Raw genomic sequence first — 20,157 nt, 5'->3', positions numbered from 1 at the left:
CAAATATTCGAAATAAAAAACTTAGCGTAGGTATTACTATGATAAACGTAACACAGTGCTTTTTACTGATCATTCAACGAAGCAAATCATCACTGTTAAGGCGCTGGAGTTTTGTATAATTATTAATAGAAATTGGTTTTATTTTTACTAAATAATTAGGCAGTGGCAGAAAGGGGAAAGGATTCAAAGGACTCACCTCGTGTATACGACAAAATCCAAATTGGGGAGGCCTCCCGTGGAATAAAGGTGGAAGTCCTATTCCACTAACACCACACACCAAATATCACTTCACTGTAGCTCTTTATTCACTGAAATTATGTAGTTTTCCCGATATTTTTGGGGAACTCGAAACGTGCGCGGACGCGGTCAATTAGCAACTGGTTTTGTTTTCTTCGCTTCCGGCCTTCCGGTGAGAAAGGGGTAAGGAGCGAGACAGGTAATGGATGCGCACATACGTGCGAAAGGGATGGGAATAGCCACTGCCTATTAACTAGATTTAAGAGCATTATAATTTTTGTTTCTTTTTACAGCTTTGGAATTTATAATATTTGGCCAAACCATGCCCCCCGGGTTGACAGGACAAAGTCCTTCAATAAAAAACCCCCAAAATTACCTAATTTGCAAGTTTATTTTTTTAGTGAGTTATTACTTATTAAGCTATTTGAAGTAGTTTAGTTTAAAGTACATTTTGTCCTAATTTAACTATTATTTATTTTACTGTTTTATTTATAATTTATAAGGTGAAATTGTTATCTTTAATACGGGTTTTAAGTTATTGAACTATTGTTTACTTTACAATTTATATTAGTTAAATTTTTATTTTATTTTTATCAAAGATGTATAATTAGAGTTTATTGATACTAACAAAGATAATATTATTTTATTTACTTCTAAGAATAATTAAGCGGACTGTATAAAATTACTGATTAGGGAGTGGAAAGACCTTCACAGTTGGTCGACGATAGATTCCAGATTTAGTCTGGACATCCACAACTCTGACTATGCCATCTTTTCCGGGAAACGTTTGCTTAATAACGCCTAGAGGCCAATCCAACGGAGCACTATTGTCAGACTTAAGAAGCACTACGGTACCCGTTTGAATAGATTTTCCAGTTTTCAACCATTTATTACGAACTTGTAAGGTGTTAAGATATTCAATCTTCCACCTTTTCCAAAAGGATTGAACCATACTGTCAACTATACGTTTCCTTTGGAGCAGAGTGACCTTCTGATTTGACAAGTCTTCCACCGGGAGTGACTTTAATGGCGTCATTACCAAAAAATGTGATGGAGTTAAAGCCAACGGTTCAGCAGGATCACTACTTAACACGGTTAGAGGACGAGAGTTTAGAATCGCTTCGATTTGGACGAGTAAAGTCGTCATTTCCTCGAAGGTAAGCAACTGATTGCCAACTACTCTGGCTAAGTGAGATTTAACGCTTTTGACATTACTCTCCCATAGCCCTCCGAAGTGAGGTGCCGACGCTGGATTAAACTTCCATTCAATGCGATGTTCGCGCAACTCATTGGCAAATTTATCCTTATATTCCTCCGATTCGAGCAATGCAAAAACTTCATTAAGGTGTGTTTTCGCGCCAATAAAATTGGTGCCACAATCCGAATACATTACCGAGACCGGGCCACGGCGGGACAAAAAACGTTTAAACGCATTCATGAAGCAGTCAGTGCTCAGGTCAGGAGACAATTCAATATGTACTGCCTTAGTAACAAGGCATATAAATAAGCAAATATAAGCCTTCTGGCTGCGCACACCACGACGACGAAACGGCAAAACCTGCAATGGTCCGGCGTAATCCACTCCGGTGTGACAGAATGCTTTCGCTTCCTGTACCCTACAGGCCGGCAAACTTGCCATCAAGGGGTGATCGTTTCGCGGTTTCACTTTGAAACAGACATTACACTGTTGCACACGTTTACGCACTATATTTCGCGCAGCTAGAATCCAGTATTTTTGCCTTAATAAAGACATAAGCAACTGGGGACCAGCGTGCAAGTATTTCCGGTGATAATGATCAATGATAAGATCAACAATGCGATCTTTGCGAGGGAGCATTATTGGATGCTGACTATTATAGTTCAGATCCGCATTAGTAAGTCTCCCGCCGACACGCAATACTCTATCTTCAAGGAAAGCATTAAGCTTCATAAGCGCAGGTGTCATTTTGTCTCCCGACTGAGCACTAACTATGTCATTGCGAAAGTGTGCCGATTGAAGGTCTCTTAACACTGTCAATTCAGCTTGCTCTAAATGAGATACTTCAAACTTATTCGGCAACTTCTTAACGAAGCGGAGAACATACACCACAATCCGCAGTAACTTGGGCCATGAAGAGACGCGTGCTGCGAGTTCGCCGAAGACACGAGGCGACGTGTGACAGTCTAATGGTGCGGTAGTGACTAATACATTAGGTTTCATTTCAGGTGCTTCTTCGACAGACGCGGGATCGAAGGGGTGAACCGGCCATTCAGCGAGTGATAAATAACAAAACTGCGGCCCTGCGAACCACAATGGATGCACGACCAATTGCGCAGGGGTTAAACCTCTCGACAGGCAATCAGCGGGGTTATCTTTCCCCGGTATGTGATGAAAGCAACAGGGATCTAACTTGTCGTGAATTTGTGCTACTCTATTCGCCACGAAAGTATGCCAACGCGTGGGGGACGAGTGAATCCACGCGAGCGCCACGGTACTATCAGTAAACGCAAATATATTATCAATCTTACAGCGTGAAGAGTAAGTATCAATGACTACACGCATTAATTTTGCCAATATGACGTTCGCACACAACTCCATCCTCGCGAGGGTAATGACAGTTTTAGACGGTGCCACCTTGGATTTCGCGCACACTAGATTAACTGCTGTACGATTCGTATCCGGGAAATAGACATGTAAGTACACTACGCCTCCGTAGGCATTTTCCGAGGCGTCAGCAAAACCTAGCACGGATACTATGGCACCATCATTAACACCTACGTGCCGCGGTAATCTAACAGACTCGAGAAACGGTAATTCGGCTTCAAACTGTTGCCACAAAGACATAATCTTCGGGGGTGGAGTCTCATCCCAATCGACATTGGCTTGCCACAGTGATTTTAAAATTAATTTAGCGAGCAGTATAACCGGCGCCACCAATCCTACCAAGTCCCATAATCGAGCAATAGTGGATAGAATATTGCGCTTGGTGCACACGCGCGGCTCCGTATTAACACTGAACGTGAAGACGTCATCTGCCGGTACCCAATGGAGTCCTAGAATTTTGAGCTGACTCTCCGGACTGAACTCGACCGCCTCCGAGACGCGATGCGAGACCGGGATGCTCTCTAGTACCTCGGGTGAGTTACTCGAAAACTTGACCAAGTCGAACCCTCCAGCCGCAAACAAGTCGATCAGCTGATTCGAGAGTTCAACGCCCTCAGCCACTGAGGAACAGCTAGTGGCTAAGTCGTCCATATAAATGTCCGCCTTAGCGACAGCTGCAGCCGCGGGAAAGCGCTCAAGTTCATCCTCGGCGAGTCGACGCACTGTGCGTATTGCCAAATAAGGACTACAGCATAACCCGAAGGGAACACGTGTCATTTCGAACACGGTAATGGGCTCATTGGGATCAAACCGATATAATAAACGCTGGAAGCGCCTGTCGTCGTTGTCGACTAAAATGCGCAAATACATTTGACGGATATCGGCACTTAACGCGATGGCGTGCAAGCGAAATTTAAGTAATATCTGAAATAAATCGTTTTGCAGGTTAGGGCCCGTATATAAAACGTCATTTAACGACTTTCCTGACGTAGTAGGATTACTAGCATTTAGCACTACTCGTAATTTGGTAGTACTCTTATCTGTGCGCACTACGCCGTGGTGGGGTATAACGTACTGATTATTACCGGAATTAACCTCCGCGACAGTACCAACCGGTTGGATATAATTTTTCTGTAAGTATTCCACAAATACGTTATCATATTCCTGTTTAACAGTATTATTTAATGATAACTTCCGTTCTAATGCCAAATACCTACGCTCAGCTGCCGGCATCGAGATACCAAGGACAGACGGGTCTTCACGGAAAGGCAGCGAAACAATATAACGCCCGTTACTATCGCGGCGAGTAGTATCGCAATAATAATTTTCGCATTTTTGCTCTTCCATCGTGAGAATATTAGGTGCATTAGGCACTTCCTCTAATTCGAAAAAACGATTCATGCGAGTTTCGAATGGCTCATCCACAGTACAACAAAGCGCGCGAGCGGCATTTTGAACGATTTCTTCAGTGGGGGCCCGACCAATTATTACGTAACCTAATGAGGTTTCAATCGCGACGGACTCATCATCGGCGCGGGAGACCCTATTTTGCCCCAGAATACGGGAGAATACAACCGAGCCTAGAATCAGGTCTATTTTAGCGGGAGTGAAATAGTCACTGTCCGCGAGATCAAGATTATTTAAGTAATTTAAGCGCGCGACGTCTATCTTAGCGGTTGGTAATTCGCTCGTGATACAATCTACCACTAACGGCTTAATATTTAACCTGACCGACTCATCAAAGCGAGATTGAATATCTAGACAGGTAACACCTTCAATAAGATTAGGTATGTCACCTACACCCGAGATATATTTAGTCTGCGGTTCATACAATTTTAAATTCAAACGCTTACAACATTCAGTTGTAATCAAATCGCGTTGCGAACCACTATCTAATAGCGCGCGTAACGTAAACAATCTTCCGTCGTCATTTCTTACGGAACATTGAATAGTACCGAGAAGGACGCAGGATGTATTCTCACTATTCCGGGGGCGCGGGCGGTCGCGCGGGCGGGTATCGCTTCGGTCAAGCTCGCACGCGTCGAGTGCACACATCGTCACAGGGCCGAACTCGGGAGCCGGAGTTGTGTGGGTCGTTTCCGTTACGTTAGCAACAATAGATGTTTTATTAAAATGAAGTAAACTGTGGTGACTTTTGCCACATTCAGAGCAACGACATGAATTATCACATTTTAAAATCGTGTGAAGGTGACTCAAGCAATTTACACATGATTTATTAGCCTTTACTATTTTGTATCGCTCATTAGGAGTCATCAAAAGGAACTTTTGACATTTTGTCAAATCAGAATGATCACTCCGTCCACATGACGGGCACTTAGATTGCTCAGACACATTAACAAACGTCTTAACGCTATTCGAACGGGTAGCGGATCCTGCCGATGACTGTGTGGGGGGTCTACGTACCTGAGTACTGCCCGCTTTCGTACTTGAAGAAGAAAATGTAACTGAATGCGCGCGCTGCATGATACGCGAGTGTTCCCGAACAAAAACAATGAAATCGGTACACGTTGGAGCGGTCTTATTAGTATGACATTTAAGTTCATATTCCTTTACCACTTCCAATCCGACTTTTTTGCACGCAATATAAATAAACAAGAAATCCTCCAAATTATCGAGTTTTAATTGTTTCAATGCGGAATATATAGATGAGAATTTATCTATGAACTCCTCAATGTGCGCGGGCGTGTATTCCTTCAAGTTAGGTAAATTAAATAACTTATCCAAGTACGAAGCGGCCAGTACGCGCTTGTCATTGTATTTAGCGACCAATGCTTTCCATATTATAGGGTAATTATCGGCGGTAGGCAAAGCACCTTCACAAATACCTAAAGCCTTGCCCTTCAAAGTCCCCATTAAATAGTGAATTTTCTCCCCATCGGAAAGATCCGGGTTTTCGTGTATTAACACTTTAAAAGTTTCATAATAAATCGGCCACGAGTCGCTATTCCCGTCAAACGAACATAATTCTATTGTAGGCAATCTGCGTGAAGGTTTTTTCACTACGGATTTACTCTCATCGACGCGGCTCGTACTTTGAGTCATTTGCGATAATTGATGAATTTTGTATTTAATCCGCGTGTATAACTGTTCAAACGCAATTAATGAACTATAGTTCGGTACAGGACCGTCCGTCAATGATATTTGCATTTGATTACGTTCTTCAATCGCGTTATTAAAGTCAGTCCGAAGTAAATCTACAGTGAAGGAATCGGCTAAGAAATTATCTATTTTAACCTCATCTTGGCCAATATGTGCCATTGAATCGTGAATGGTTTGTATTCGGCCATAGATCGCGCTTAATTTATTTTGTATTTTTTGTAAGCGGAGATCGGAAATTTTCGCCTCGTCCGGCATTTTGGAACAATGTGGCGGAAACACTATCACCGAAATCTAAATTAATCTTATAGAATCCGGGTCGGATGGACCAATTATGTTAAGGCGCTGGAGTTTTGTATAATTATTAATAGAAATTGGTTTTATTTTTACTAAATAATTAGGCAGTGGCAGAAAGGGGAAAGGATTCAAAGGACTCACCTCGTGTATACGACAAAATCCAAATTGGGGAGGCCTCCCGTGGAATAAAGGTGGAAGTCCTATTCCACTAACACCACACACCAAATATCACTTCACTGTAGCTCTTTATTCACTGAAATTATGTAGTTTTCCCGATATTTTTGGGGAACTCGAAACGTGCGCGGACGCGGTCAATTAGCAACTGGTTTTGTTTTCTTCGCTTCCGGCCTTCCGGTGAGAAAGGGGTAAGGAGCGAGACAGGTAATGGATGCGCACATACGTGCGAAAGGGATGGGAATAGCCACTGCCTATTAACTAGATTTAAGAGCATTATAATTTTTGTTTCTTTTTACAGCTTTGGAATTTATAATATTTGGCCAAACCAATCACTAAAATACAAGTTTCTACGAAATTTCGCATAAAATTTCAACTTTTAAGTACATAATACTCGTATCAGGTTATAGAATAGGAAAATAAATGAATTCACTTAACCGTCCAGTCGTGTTATAACTCGTGAGCGTTTTACCGAGTAAACCACTTGAATATTTTGAACTACTTGTCGCAGACTTTACAAAATATGACTAAAATCCTTCGCTTTAACGATTTTAAGACCATTTTCTGAATAATCTTAACTTTATAAGCGACCGGTTAACCTTATTGCATTTAAAACAAAATAGTTGTTTTGGCCAAGCCCACTTGATTTTTCAATCTATTAGGGCAATTAAACGGGCCCGTTCCTACAATATTTATATTTAGTACCATAATAGTACCAGACTAAATTCTCCAATTACATCACGGCAAAAACCAAACGCGAAATGAGTCCAATGTCAAAGTATAAAACAGATGAGTTATGTAAATTTGACATAATTCGAGGAAACGCTTCCGTGGGCGATAGTACGTGTTTCAGTAACGTAACTTCATCCACGCCTCAATGCAAACTGCACTAAGTACGTAACCACTAAAAACAAATCGTTACGTTTACCAGCATTCTTTTGACACAAATGCATTTCGACATTTCCTTCTACAAACTTTTCTTTCAAACTTATAAGTATTGTGTCCCGTAGACCTTCTTTCATGTTGTACTCCTTACATCACAAATTATGACTGTTGATACGTCATCATTATTCAATAAAAACCACTTTAATACGCCTAACCGTTACCTACAAGAATACTTAGGTAACACTAACTAACCCACAACAATAGTGACAAACCCAACCAAACCCTTAGCTCACTAGCCGTCAGCTTTCCTTCTTACTTTCTCCTTTGCTAACTTGTTTTACTCTATTTTGTACCCCATCTCGTATTAACTCCTTACATCGCGAATTCATAAACCGCATTTATATCGACCACAATTATAACTAAAAAAAACTATAAATTATGTCAGTTCCTCCATAGACACTAACTTTATGCAATAAAATTACAATAATGGTGGTCACACTCACAAATTTTACCTTTTCAAAGACATTCCTTTCTCTATCATCGTACCTAAAACATTTTGTAAGTGATCTTGGTAACACCGCTTCAGTTTGTTAGTGTGTGGTCAACATTCTCAGTCTTAAACTAACTTGTAGTATGTCCGAAAGTAAATATTACGACATAAGTGTACCTACGTACATTGTTTACGAACTTATACCTATTTAAATAATAGTTGTGACACTAAATATTTCTCTATATTTAGTTACCTTCTTTGTCACTCTTTAAAACCTTAACAAAACTATCATACAAATTTGAATATTTTTGTTATTTACCAAATAACCTGATATATCTTTAAATCACGAACTCAGAAAAAATATATCTTTAAATATCGTTATTTAAAAGGTGAACGCAAGATTTCGTTTTTTAACTTCTTCTTCTTCTTGTCGTTTCGATGTTGAGAAGTTTACATTAAAAACTTACACTCAGCAAGTTATGCCCCAAAGACGCTTTCAACACTTAAAACTTTAAGTGACCAGGCTGCGGCATCGATGTTATCCTAGTATTGATATCGATTTTATCATATCACGAGCAGTTACACAATGTTTATTGTCGAAGCCTTGCCGCTGGTACGTGCGGTGCATTAAGCAAGCCAGTAGACCCACGAGCCACGAGCCACTTACAACACGCATCGCTTTCTAATCACTACTCGAACCTTCTAAAATGTGGAAAATTGCTACTAAACATACATATGTATGGGAATTTCGCTTCCACATTCATTAGACTCTATGGCGGATATTTACCGACAGACCGATCTAGCGCAGATCCTCAAAATCTCACTGAAAACAAAGATCATCTCATTTGATACTACCGAACGGTAAAAAGAAAGTCGTACAAATATAATACGGCGTTGAAAAAACAATTATTTATATCAATTTCTCACAGTTTCCAACTAAAAAGTAAGTTGTAAAACTTTAATGTGCTCTTTGTAAGTATTGTTAAACAAAACGCTCTCAAGTAAATCGTGTTACGTCGCTTTTTCTCAGGATATTAGGTGGTATAAACCGTTAATTTAAAATTATATGGGAACACGCTAGTTGCATAAAGATGGCATCCTCACCTTTCCCTTGCGTTCTCATCGTCCACTGAATAGCAGGAAGAGTGTAGACCATAATTAAATGTGAGATTTAATATGAGACTCAGACAGACTAAGTAGAAAGCCTAGCAGTCAATAATTATTTACGAGTAACACCCGAACGCACTACGTTTCCGTGCCTATTTTTGCTGATTGTAAAACAATAGATGATTTCTTGCGGAGAGACCAATTCGTTTCAGTTTCCATTTGAAATGAACCACTTTAAGAAAGTGTGGAAAATTATTTTATCCTCTGTGTTGCCAACTGGAGAGGTCAGTGAAATGCAAATGTTTACGCTGCGAATTGTTTTGTTATAGATATAGAGATAACGTCGCCTTTTTGAAAACCAAATAAGCGCCTTTTTGAATAATAATATTCTGATATGATTCATCAATAAAACCTCGATTTATTAAAAATTGAGATCATTTTTAGATTGGATTGAAACTAGCCTATTTCGTGATTTTGTAAACAAAAACGCGAACGCCATTTTCCAAAAAGCCGCTTACGTGGTTTCCATTATAATGTGACAATAAAAACACATGTTTCGGGAAAATCAATCGTCGATAGATAATGCAAAAAAGGTGAAATATACAGTTTCTTATTCAGTGTTAGCAATGACATAAAGCATAAGTTTATCTAACATCTCAGACTGCTATCATAGTATACTAATCTGTTATTAATACCATGTGTCGGACTGTGTGTCAGTGGAACTCCAGGAAGAGTGGTGAGTGCAAAAGTTCACGCGTTACACAAGAATATCATTTGATACGGCAACTGTTGTGGGTGGGTAACTGTACGTGTGAGGTATTGCACAAGCTACGTTGGATGCACCCACCATACAATGAGTCTGGCTGAAGCCAAGCGGATTAGTCAGTTAAGGACTTTATTTAAAAGTCTATGATCTCCATTGGCCCTTCCTTCCCGTTGCTCCAAGGACTCTTTGAGCTGTAATCATGCATAGTAGGTGTTTATCTGCTGTTGGTACTTTTTACAAACTATTCATAAGCAGCATTTTTTTATAATATACTGAGTCTTAGTTACATCGTAACGAAAACTTTGAGGGATGATTCAGGCCATGATTCTGAGTTGATATCAAGTGGAATTTTCCGTTAACTAACGTTCCGAAATTAATTTAAAAAAACTAAAATTTTCATGAATTTTTCGTCAGGAATATCCACTTGATACCAACTCAGAATTATGGACTGAATCATGTCACTAACACCCTGTATTTCGTATCTTTATTCAAAATAAAAAAACAAATAGTAAATGGAATTCCATTTTTTCTGCTTACCCAGTGGGAAATAGGCGTGAGGTTATGTAGGTATGTATGTACCGAAAATAATCTATCGCAGAATTTTACTAGTCATGAAGATAACCGTCCCTTCGTACTACGGGGTAGTAAGGAAGAAATAAATTAGAGAGTTCATTTATACCGTGCGAATAGTAATAAATATCGCATAATATAAAGTCCATTCCACTGCGACTACGAAATATAGGAAACAGGATGGAAGTTATAAGTGGATAGGTAGGTATTAAATATACAAGCGAACGAAGTGTACTTAAATTAATTATATCACTTTGTAACCAATATTTTTTATAACGTCGTTTAATGATATTCGTATTTTTATCGGAAATGAAAACTAGTTTTATTACACTCATAATAGATATAAATATTATTATTTAAAGCCCGAACATAAACATTAAAATCACAAATATTATAAGCTAATTACTTGGTTAGGCAGGCGTTGTTTAATCGCCCTTAATTCGATCGTGCTAAATATTGCAAATTGGAGAAACTATGATGATTCTCTATTTTGTAAACAGAACTATGCGGATAATTTCATGAATTAATATTTTAGGAAATCTACTGCAGGAACATATTTTTTTGAACAAAGAGAATCTCAAAATTTTCCTAAAGATACATAATTATGACCTTTTGCTACATGTAGTACATAATAACTAGGTATCTTGTCTGTGGACGAGTACTCTTATCTCGAAGCGTTGGATTTCGTTTTCTGGAAAAGTTGTGCATTGCCTCAAAAATATTCGTTGAATTTTTTTCGTCTTTTGGCACCTAATCTTTTTTCACCGTTATACAACACGCGCCCTGTTTTCATATCACGTCTACAAGTCGTTGACTTCTTCAATTTTTCCTTCATGTTATTGTCATCGTTAATAATAGAGCTGGCTCGCTTTGTTAGCAGATAATAAGTAATTAAATGTGCAGAGTTTAATATTTAAACGTTATTTGTAACGGAGCAGTTCTAAGTTAGGCGTTCATCCGGTGATTACGAGGTTGATGCCTGCTTTTTTACCTGAGCGTTTTCTCATCCAGATACGTTGGCATTGCTTCCGAGACGTCAGCCACTCGATTGTTATGGAGCAGGAAAACATCCTTATTAGAAAAAAGTTTAGCGAACTTACAATTAACAATTAACGCGAACGTAAAATAAAAATCAGTCGTTGTTTACGGGCATTTTTTACAATTCCAAAAGCGTTAATATACTTGCAAATTTTCGAAGCTGAATAAAGTCATTCATTAATATATACCTAATATACAATCAAAGATCAAAAGTTCAGTCTCAGTGACTGCCCAGTGACACTTTTGCCCAGCGAATTATTTGTAAACAGTGATGAAATTATGAACCATTAGTTGTCATAATTATAAAATTTATGTTTTTGATCTATTACAAAAACGAAACGACATGTAACCAGGAGTTCTTAGTGCAACCAGTTAATTTATTACTTTGCAAGAAACTGATTGGACTTTAGCTATTTATCGTACATCAGCCGTTGCCGACCTGACCGTGTTGCACAAATTGCATTATGACATCTTAGCTAGTGTTTAACCGTGTTTAACGGATACGACGTTCCCTATGGTGATGACCTTGGATTAACCGATTAAACTGGCTTTTAAATGTGTACACTTGGCTTGTGAATTCGCAACGATCGCCACGAGAGTACAATGAGAACAATATCTCATTATATTTTACTACTATGATGGTTCTGTACATCGGAATAGCCCACTGTTGCTTTGTTTACAAACAAATGGTCATCGAGTAACGTTACGGACAATTTCCGACGCTATGGAGTACATTGACCAACTTTTCCGCGTTTTCGGTCAACCAAACGAGCTTGTGGTATAATTACATATTATTACAATAACATAGTTCTTAACGTCAAAAGACAAATGAAACATAGGGAGGGGACTACGATAATAATGAGGATACGATGTTCCGTGTTCATGTTGGTATACTAGTAGCCAGTGTAAAATGGAACTCCCAGTTTAATAAAATTAGAACATTTTTTCTGTATAAACATGAAACGCTTGCATTTGGCCAAGTAAGTGCTGACTCGCTACATCACTTGTCTCGTGTGGTCGACACCTTTAAGTCTATAATTACTTACTCACCCGTTACAACTTTTACATCGCAGTTGGTGGTATACAAACCTACATTTTAAAAGGTTTATTACCCACAAAAGGGCTTTGTAACAACGATAGTTACATAACTTATTTCCGCTCCCACGTCTATTAAATAATAAACCGAGCAACATTTCATTTTAAATGCCATTTTGTTGTCAGTTTTTACAATCAGCGAGGTTAATTTGTCTGTAACTTATATTATAAAGTCACTTAATGTTTATCTGCTAGACAACATCAGTTAGCATAACTTTTCTACGGATTTTGAATAACTGAAATATACTTCTAATGACTTCATGTACCTTTTTACTGACATCACATAACCGCAATTTGCTCACCTTTATAAGTACCTGATCATTTTGTCCACTTATGCACTTACAATAAAGAATACATGAGAATAAATAAGTAACGAAGATAAAAATAGCAATACACGGCCTGATTATGTGATGTATTATTAGATGAAAATATATTGATAATGTGAGCTTTTTGGTCTTATTGTGTGGCAGACCTCAAAAGCATTGGCCTAATGACCACATCACCGACCTGAATATGTCGAGTGTGACGTAACGGTTACGTTGCGTTCTAGTCCGACGCTTCCAAACCATTGTGTACCACATGTGACAGACAAAGACAATCCTAGTTTCCTACTATTGCATAAAGTGCAATTTCCTATTAATCACCTACATATATGACGATCTAAGCAGTGATTGTACGCTGCAGTCAAGCGAAAGATTACCCCTTAATAAACACCAATTTTGGACTCTACGCTCTACAAATATTTCTAGTTCTAAAGTAAAAAAAAAACACAGTTTAATAACAAATCAAATAGGACGTGACAAATACACTTAGTTTTACACAATGCCAGTACCAGACTTCTCTTTTAAGTTTGTCAATATTCCGTTTCCACTATACATTAAAATTACAATGTTACTGTTTAGAAACTGTTAAGTGATTTGCATGCTTCAACTATACAAGTACTAAGTATTCTAAAAACATGCAATAGCGACTTTTCTGTTAACTTTAACAATAAAACAGTGTCAAGGGAAACGTGAGTATTAAGAAAATGTGCTTAATTTTAAACAAAAAAGCTCATCTACATAAATAAATATATTACATTCCTGGCTCATGTGCATTTAATCTACCACACGTGCCGTACGTACTATAAAATATACTCAAAGCTACCTTCTTCACACGGTAATATAAAATTATATATAGCTATATGACAGAAATCTTCTCTGTAAGTACCTAGATATAAAGCAAGTCTGAAATCCCACCTTTTAGAAATAATGAATTTCTAATAACTTTCATCCAGTGAAATAAGAAACTGTGGACGGAGTGCGATGGGGGGACGAGACCGCGTCTCGAGAGAAAACAAATAACTTTCGCTGCGATACCGGTGACCCAGTGCGCAGGCGCATTGCCCAGCTGCATTTATTATTAGCTGATAATTAGTTCTTTATAAGCACTACATTCGCTGAAGGAACGCAAAAACATATATAAAGTAAATACAATCATGAGATATCTTTGAGTGTGTAATACGCGAGCTTATTGTATATGTATTTGAATTGTTAATTTTATTCGAGATACCTATAGGCTCGTTAGTTATCTTCTTTTTTGTTTTTCTTAATAAATTTAATTTGCAATAATATTTCTTTTTCTAGTATGATTAATATTACGACACTTTCAGTTATAAGCCTTTAATAATGGAAAAAAAATATTTCGTTATTTCGCCATAGACCTCGATAACAAAAATACAAACAATCTCTGTATTTAGTGTGCACTGTGCAACCAATATTGCACTTTATTTGAATAGCATAACGCCTTAACTTGAGGGAACGAACTGGTACTATCTACATAACTTAATGTATAGGTTCTAATTTACAACACTTTTTTATAAAATCTTAGTAAATGTGAGTCTATTTGTTTATAGTATGTCAATGACTAACGACTACAATTCCTATTAGGATTGACAACGCCGTAAATCAGAAACAACTTTCAAAAGTTTCAATCAGTCTTTATATCTATATATCTACCTACTTACGTTGAAAATATATTATGCATTCAAAGCGAACCAGGATACTTCCATCGTGTTAGCTACAACTCGATTATTTATTAAGTATAAATATACTTACAATTCAATGTTATAAATATAGGCAAAATGCAGTATCATCACGATCATAAGTAATTGAGAATATATTGAGAATTATTTACACTTTGAACATTTCATGGTCACGGTCGTGTAATCGGTTTCGCATGTCCATTAGTGCCTACGGCGATCTTATCACTCCATGACTTTACGTAATATGTATCTATATCTATCTATCTTATATGAATCCGTGATGGACGCGTGACTTACATCATAGTAAGGAATGTAATCCCGACTCGAGATCGCAAATTCGATATCCCGCCGAATTGATATTTCCGATCCCGCGAGATCCCGAAATTTTGTGATAGTGAGGTTAATTAAAACAAAATGTTTTTTGAAAGAAAACAAAAACCTTTATTCTTCAATATTACTAATTAAATAACTAAGTTTTTTTTTGGAAATCAGCGTAATCAAAACGTAAAGTATAACCCAAGGAGATTCGTTCAATCCCGTCAATCTCGAATGGAATCTCGTCATATTACTTATGCTTCGGGATTGATCTCGAAAAAATTGACGAGATGTTGCGAGATCAGGATTGCATTCCCTACGTCACGGGTTTAAATCCCAGGTCGGACTCTAAAACACTGAATTCGGCTTTATGAGTTAGAAGTCATGTTTGGATCATCTTTTTGGATCAGACAATTAATATCACGTAGTTTCCATGATTTGTTCCCACCCCCTATTATATGGGACTTCAACATACCTATATACCTATTAGTATATATAGTATGCCTATATCCCCAAAGGGGTAGGCAGAGATGTACAGTTTCTTTTTGTAATCCTGAAAAGGACTTCGACTGGCCGTCTTCAAATAAAAAAATTTTATCCAAATAAAATCACAGTTCTATACTTTTTCTTTGGGTAAGAATTCTTCTTTTCCTTAAAGAAATCGGATTCTTGGGTAGTTTTCATAGTACATACACTTCACGCAAGCTACAGGGTCATAATGTATGATATAACAAAAAACTATTTGCTCTACCTATAGACTAGTCCGGCCAAGTAGTTAATGCCATCCGCGGCAAATCTACAATAAGTCACGTCAAAAAAAAAGTCTACCTTTAGACCGGTGCGTTATCCAATATGTATATACTCAAGTTACTTCAGGCAATCATCAACCTAATATGTTTGTATCGGAGAAGGTATCCAAGTCTATTTAAGGTTTGATTTTTTGATTTTAGGAACCGTAAAGAGGAACCCCAATGGTGAGAGTGTCCCTCCGGTCAAAAGACAGTTCCACGATACCTACCTATTCAATCGTTTACTCATCTTACTTGGGTATCGAATTTCCTATTACCTACTCGGCAGGTTGTCTGGGGTAATAGCTTTTTTTTTAAGAACTTCCGTTGTAAAGTCACGGAGGAAATCAACTTAAATAGGTATAAAGACATCACAGCAGGCAGTTACGCCTCTAACTATAGTTATAGTCATGTTCCTCGTTTCAATCTTTTTACACAAAATATTACGACCGTAACCGACAACGCTATGTCCATTGCGGACAATATTTCACTATTGTCTAGTAAAAATACTTTACGAACTTTTTATTGGCCTTTGTTGCCTCTTAGATAGTAGGTAATAAGTATAACATTATGTCCCATATAAATAGTACTTGCTTCAGGCTAAAAATGTACGGTAGTATTATAAAAAAGAAGTAGTGTGATGTACAATTATAGAGTCTAAAATAATGGTTATACCCGCAGTGGATCAGCGTAATAGAGTATGCTCCATAACCCCTCCAGCCTAACTTTATAGGCTGTTTATGATTCATTATAAATTCCAGCTAAGTGTACAGCGAACAATTAGGGTTTCGTATGTTGTATATAAAGTTATAAGACTACCATAATGAACTCTAACTTGACGAGGTTCCACGATCGTAAACATTAAAGCTCTCCGCACACATAAGTGGTACGCAAGTGTAGCAGCCCAAGAAGTAGGAGTGTGTAAGTGCTATTAAAACTAAATTCAGATACTATAACAAATACTATTAGCACTCTAAAATTATAACAATGCTCATTTGTCACTCCATACACACCCTGGACGCGTATTTAGAAATGTTAGTTCAATAAGTCCACGCCAGCCGAGACGAACTGGAGTAGGATTTCCAAGTGAAAAACACCTGTAAACTCTACTCCAATACGTCCTAGACGGAGACGAACTGAAGTACGACTGGATTGAAGTCCTAATCCAGTTGTCTCGGCCGGCGGGGACGTATTAAACTAGCATTTCTAAATACGCAACCCGGTCACTCCATACAATAATCTTGTTCTTAACGTGTGCCGTCTAACGCGTAAGTGTGAGCGAGACAGACACCGAGACAGGTTCCGAGTGCTCCCCCTTACTCCAGCGACTTACGGCCATTTAGAAATAGAAATAGAAATGTTTTATTGCGACCATGTGCCATTCTCTTTAAGACTAAAAATGCCTACCCAGCCCAGAAGGAGTGAGGTTGTCGCCCGATACGAATTGGTCCGGAGCGGAGAGTCACCGTTCTAGATACATAGTATTATTCTTTATTCTGAGGAGCTCGGTGGCGCAGCGGTTAACGCGCTCGGTCTGCGATTGTTGAAGTTAAGCGACTTTCGCAAAGGCCGGTCATTGGATGGGTGACCACAAAAAAAAAAGTTTTCATTTCGAGCTCCTCCGTGCTTCGGAAGGCACGTTAAGCCGTTGGTCCCGGCTGCATTAGCAGTCGTTAATAACCATCAATCCGCACTGGGCCCGCGTGATGGTTTAAGCCCCGATCTCCCTACCCATCCATAGGGAAGGCCCGTGCCCCAGCAGTGGGGACGTTAATGGGCTGATGATGATGATTCTTTATTCTATGCTCCGTATTTATTTAAAGAAAAAAAGACGTCTTAATAGTCTAAACTATGCGCCGCTGTTTCGCTGTTTTCGCTTTTTTTTTATTTTATTTTGGTTTTTATTTTTTATAAATGTTTATGATTATGAACCCGTAATTCCATGTAATGTCCGCTTATTTTGAAAATTCAGCTTCCTCATTACGTTTATTGTCCCGCACTAAGAAAGTATTGTATAGGTACAAAAACGCAATCTAAAAAAATATCTGTGAGAGAGAATGCCGATGCAAAAGTCAATTATTTTTACAGTGTAAATTAAATGAGAATTTAATATTCTTCATGCATTCCTTTCATTTACGTTATGTTACATCATGAGAACCGCATTGGACGGCGTCGGCGCATGAACAAAGACTTAACGCATTTCATTTAGTTACCAAAAGTAATTTTACGCTTTTATATAGCTAATTTCTTGACTGCAGAACAATATTTAAAAAAACAACATAACAAAGTAATGTTATGCCCCACGAAAAAATAAATGAGATTTAAAAAATAATATTCAAGACATTCGAGAGTCGCCGTTCGGAGAGTCGCTGTCAACGCTACAATTCTTCAATATTATCCACAGTAGCAGTATAAATCTGTTGGTCTAACAGAAAACTCAGTGAGGTGTGAGTATTTAGTGAAGCTTGCTATGGACATACCTCTGACTACGCCATTGGGATATAATCGTGAGCTAAAGTATAGAGATCGGCATTTTTTTTTAATTTGTGGTCATGGCTAGAAATCTTACGGTTCCTATAGCCGCTAATGACCTTGAATATTCTGTCAAAATCAGAGATTTGTCAAAAAGATAAAAACTGACGCGAGCGAACATAGACACGTCACGGAGTCGCTTTACTATTTATTGTTATTTCTTATAGAAAAGGTCATTTGTTATTTACAGACATACATACATACATAAACTCACGCCCGTTATCCCTAATGGGGTGGGCAGAGCCACAAGTAAACAAAGACAACTTGCAACTTGTTGATACGATGTCTTAAGCTGGATATGATGAACCTTATGGTGATAAGGGATCAGCCTATCGCCCATAACATTTGTTATTTACATTACAAAGAAATAATAAATCGAATAAAGTTTATCTGATTAGTGTCTACAATAATAAATAGACTTTGCATTCCCATAGATTATATTTTAGAAGTACCTATTACGTTTACATAATTCACAGGTGGTGGACCAGTAACAGTCTTACACTTTCTCCATAACTGGTGATCCGACCTCCGGGCAACTTTTTAACAGCGCCCAAACCTGTCTGTTCATATCTTAAATATACTGAGTAACATAATACCCCTCAACCCAACTTTCAGTTACCATTATTAACAGCATCCTTTCTACGATAAGTAGATACATAATATATAACTAGATATATAAAAAAACTACTTTTACATACTGTTGGAACGATTTAAACTCATTTGTCTACCAAAGCGTTATATAACGAAGCAAACTAATAGATCATCTAATTATTTTCAGATCTAAACATCGAGAACTAATTGAGGAAGAGGAGGTGCTTCGTTCAAAAGGTAATTAACAAGTTCTTTGGTTAATTATGTACCCATTTGTTTAATAAATGGCGTGTGTGAAAAGCTACAACGAGAAAGTTAAAAACAAAACATAATAATGTTATCACTAAAACACCTAAAAGCGAGTTTTTTTTTTATTTTACCGTATTAAATCAAGAATATTAGACTCCCCGATTGCCCCCGATTTTTTCAGACACCTCCTAATTTAATTTTAAGTTATACCTGTCATTTTCTTATCCACCAAAAAGGAAAGGGACAAATAATTGACAGATGGTAATTTTAAAATGAATGGTTAAATCAATGAATAACACGGGCAAATCAAATAGGCTCGCTGATATGGAACTCGTATGACGTGCCTGTCGATTACCCGTCCCTTTCCTTTTCGCCGGATAATAAAATGACTGATATAACTTAAAATAAAATAAGACTGGATTAGCACCAATACCTATAATGTGTTTTAGTGATAATAATAACCGTGTAAACTTCAAACAATGTATAAAACATATATCATATCCATTGCGTTATGCCGTTTTTATATGATTTCAATTACCATTAAATTACTTTCGTTGGTACAGATAAATAAGAGGTTTAATTTTGAACAATTTTATGTTTGTCTTTTGGCACAATTAGGCACGATAAGAGATTAAAAAAAAACGATTATTACGTTATGTTCCTTATTATTTGAAGTATTATATCATAAGTTCAAGCACATTATTCTCCGCAATATAAAAAAGTACCTATGTATCCTTAATGCACTATATTCAAAAACAAGCACAAATATATCATTCATTTAATAGTCCATTACGTCTGATTAATCATTTAGTACCTATACTTAGCGCATCAATAACTTCTTTCAATTATGCTGTCTGCCGAGGTGCATATGCAACCGTTATTAACTCAGTTGGAACGTCAGTGAATGCTATCGAATGCATCAGGAGCTTTCTCTAGTCATGACCCTATTAGAACACTTCTCTCGACATACCAACTTTTTGCCCCCATACGTCTTAACGACGCGTCCGACCCAAATTTCACTAGATTTACACCAACCGTGAGAAACCTTTGCTTTACTCACAAGAGTGTTAACCAGTCATGTACCGTTCCCTGTATTAAAAAGGCGCAAGAGTTATGTAAAAAGAGCTTTATTACCCAGCCTTTAGGCAGATAGGATCAAAATACAAGAAAGAAGAATGTGATAAAAAAACAGTCATGAAGTATCCTTACTAAGAAGTTAGAGTTTTTACAACAGGAATATTCCTACTTTGGGACCATTCCCTGAAACGGCACATCTTCTAAACATAACTGGGGGGTTAA

At 37.7% G+C, this 20,157-nt stretch overlaps 1 protein-coding gene across 2 annotated transcripts in view; it reads left to right on the top strand.

Moving 5' to 3' along the window:
* Positions 1-20,157, top strand: part of LOC126367155 (pancreatic triacylglycerol lipase-like) — a 50,490-nt gene that overhangs the window by 600 nt on the left and 29,733 nt on the right. For both annotated transcript variants that reach the window (XM_050010564.1, XM_050010565.1), the window contains exon 2: positions 18,797-18,846. The gene's annotated coding sequence lies outside the window, so the exon portion shown is untranslated. The remainder of the gene's footprint in view (positions 1-18,796; positions 18,847-20,157) is intronic.

Source organism: Pectinophora gossypiella, chromosome 5 (genome assembly GCF_024362695.1).
Source record: "Pectinophora gossypiella chromosome 5, ilPecGoss1.1, whole genome shotgun sequence".
Taxonomy (NCBI): Eukaryota; Metazoa; Arthropoda; class Insecta; order Lepidoptera; family Gelechiidae; genus Pectinophora; species Pectinophora gossypiella.
The sequence above is the reverse complement of the archived record's forward strand: the minus strand, read 5'-3'. Positions and strand labels throughout refer to the sequence as shown.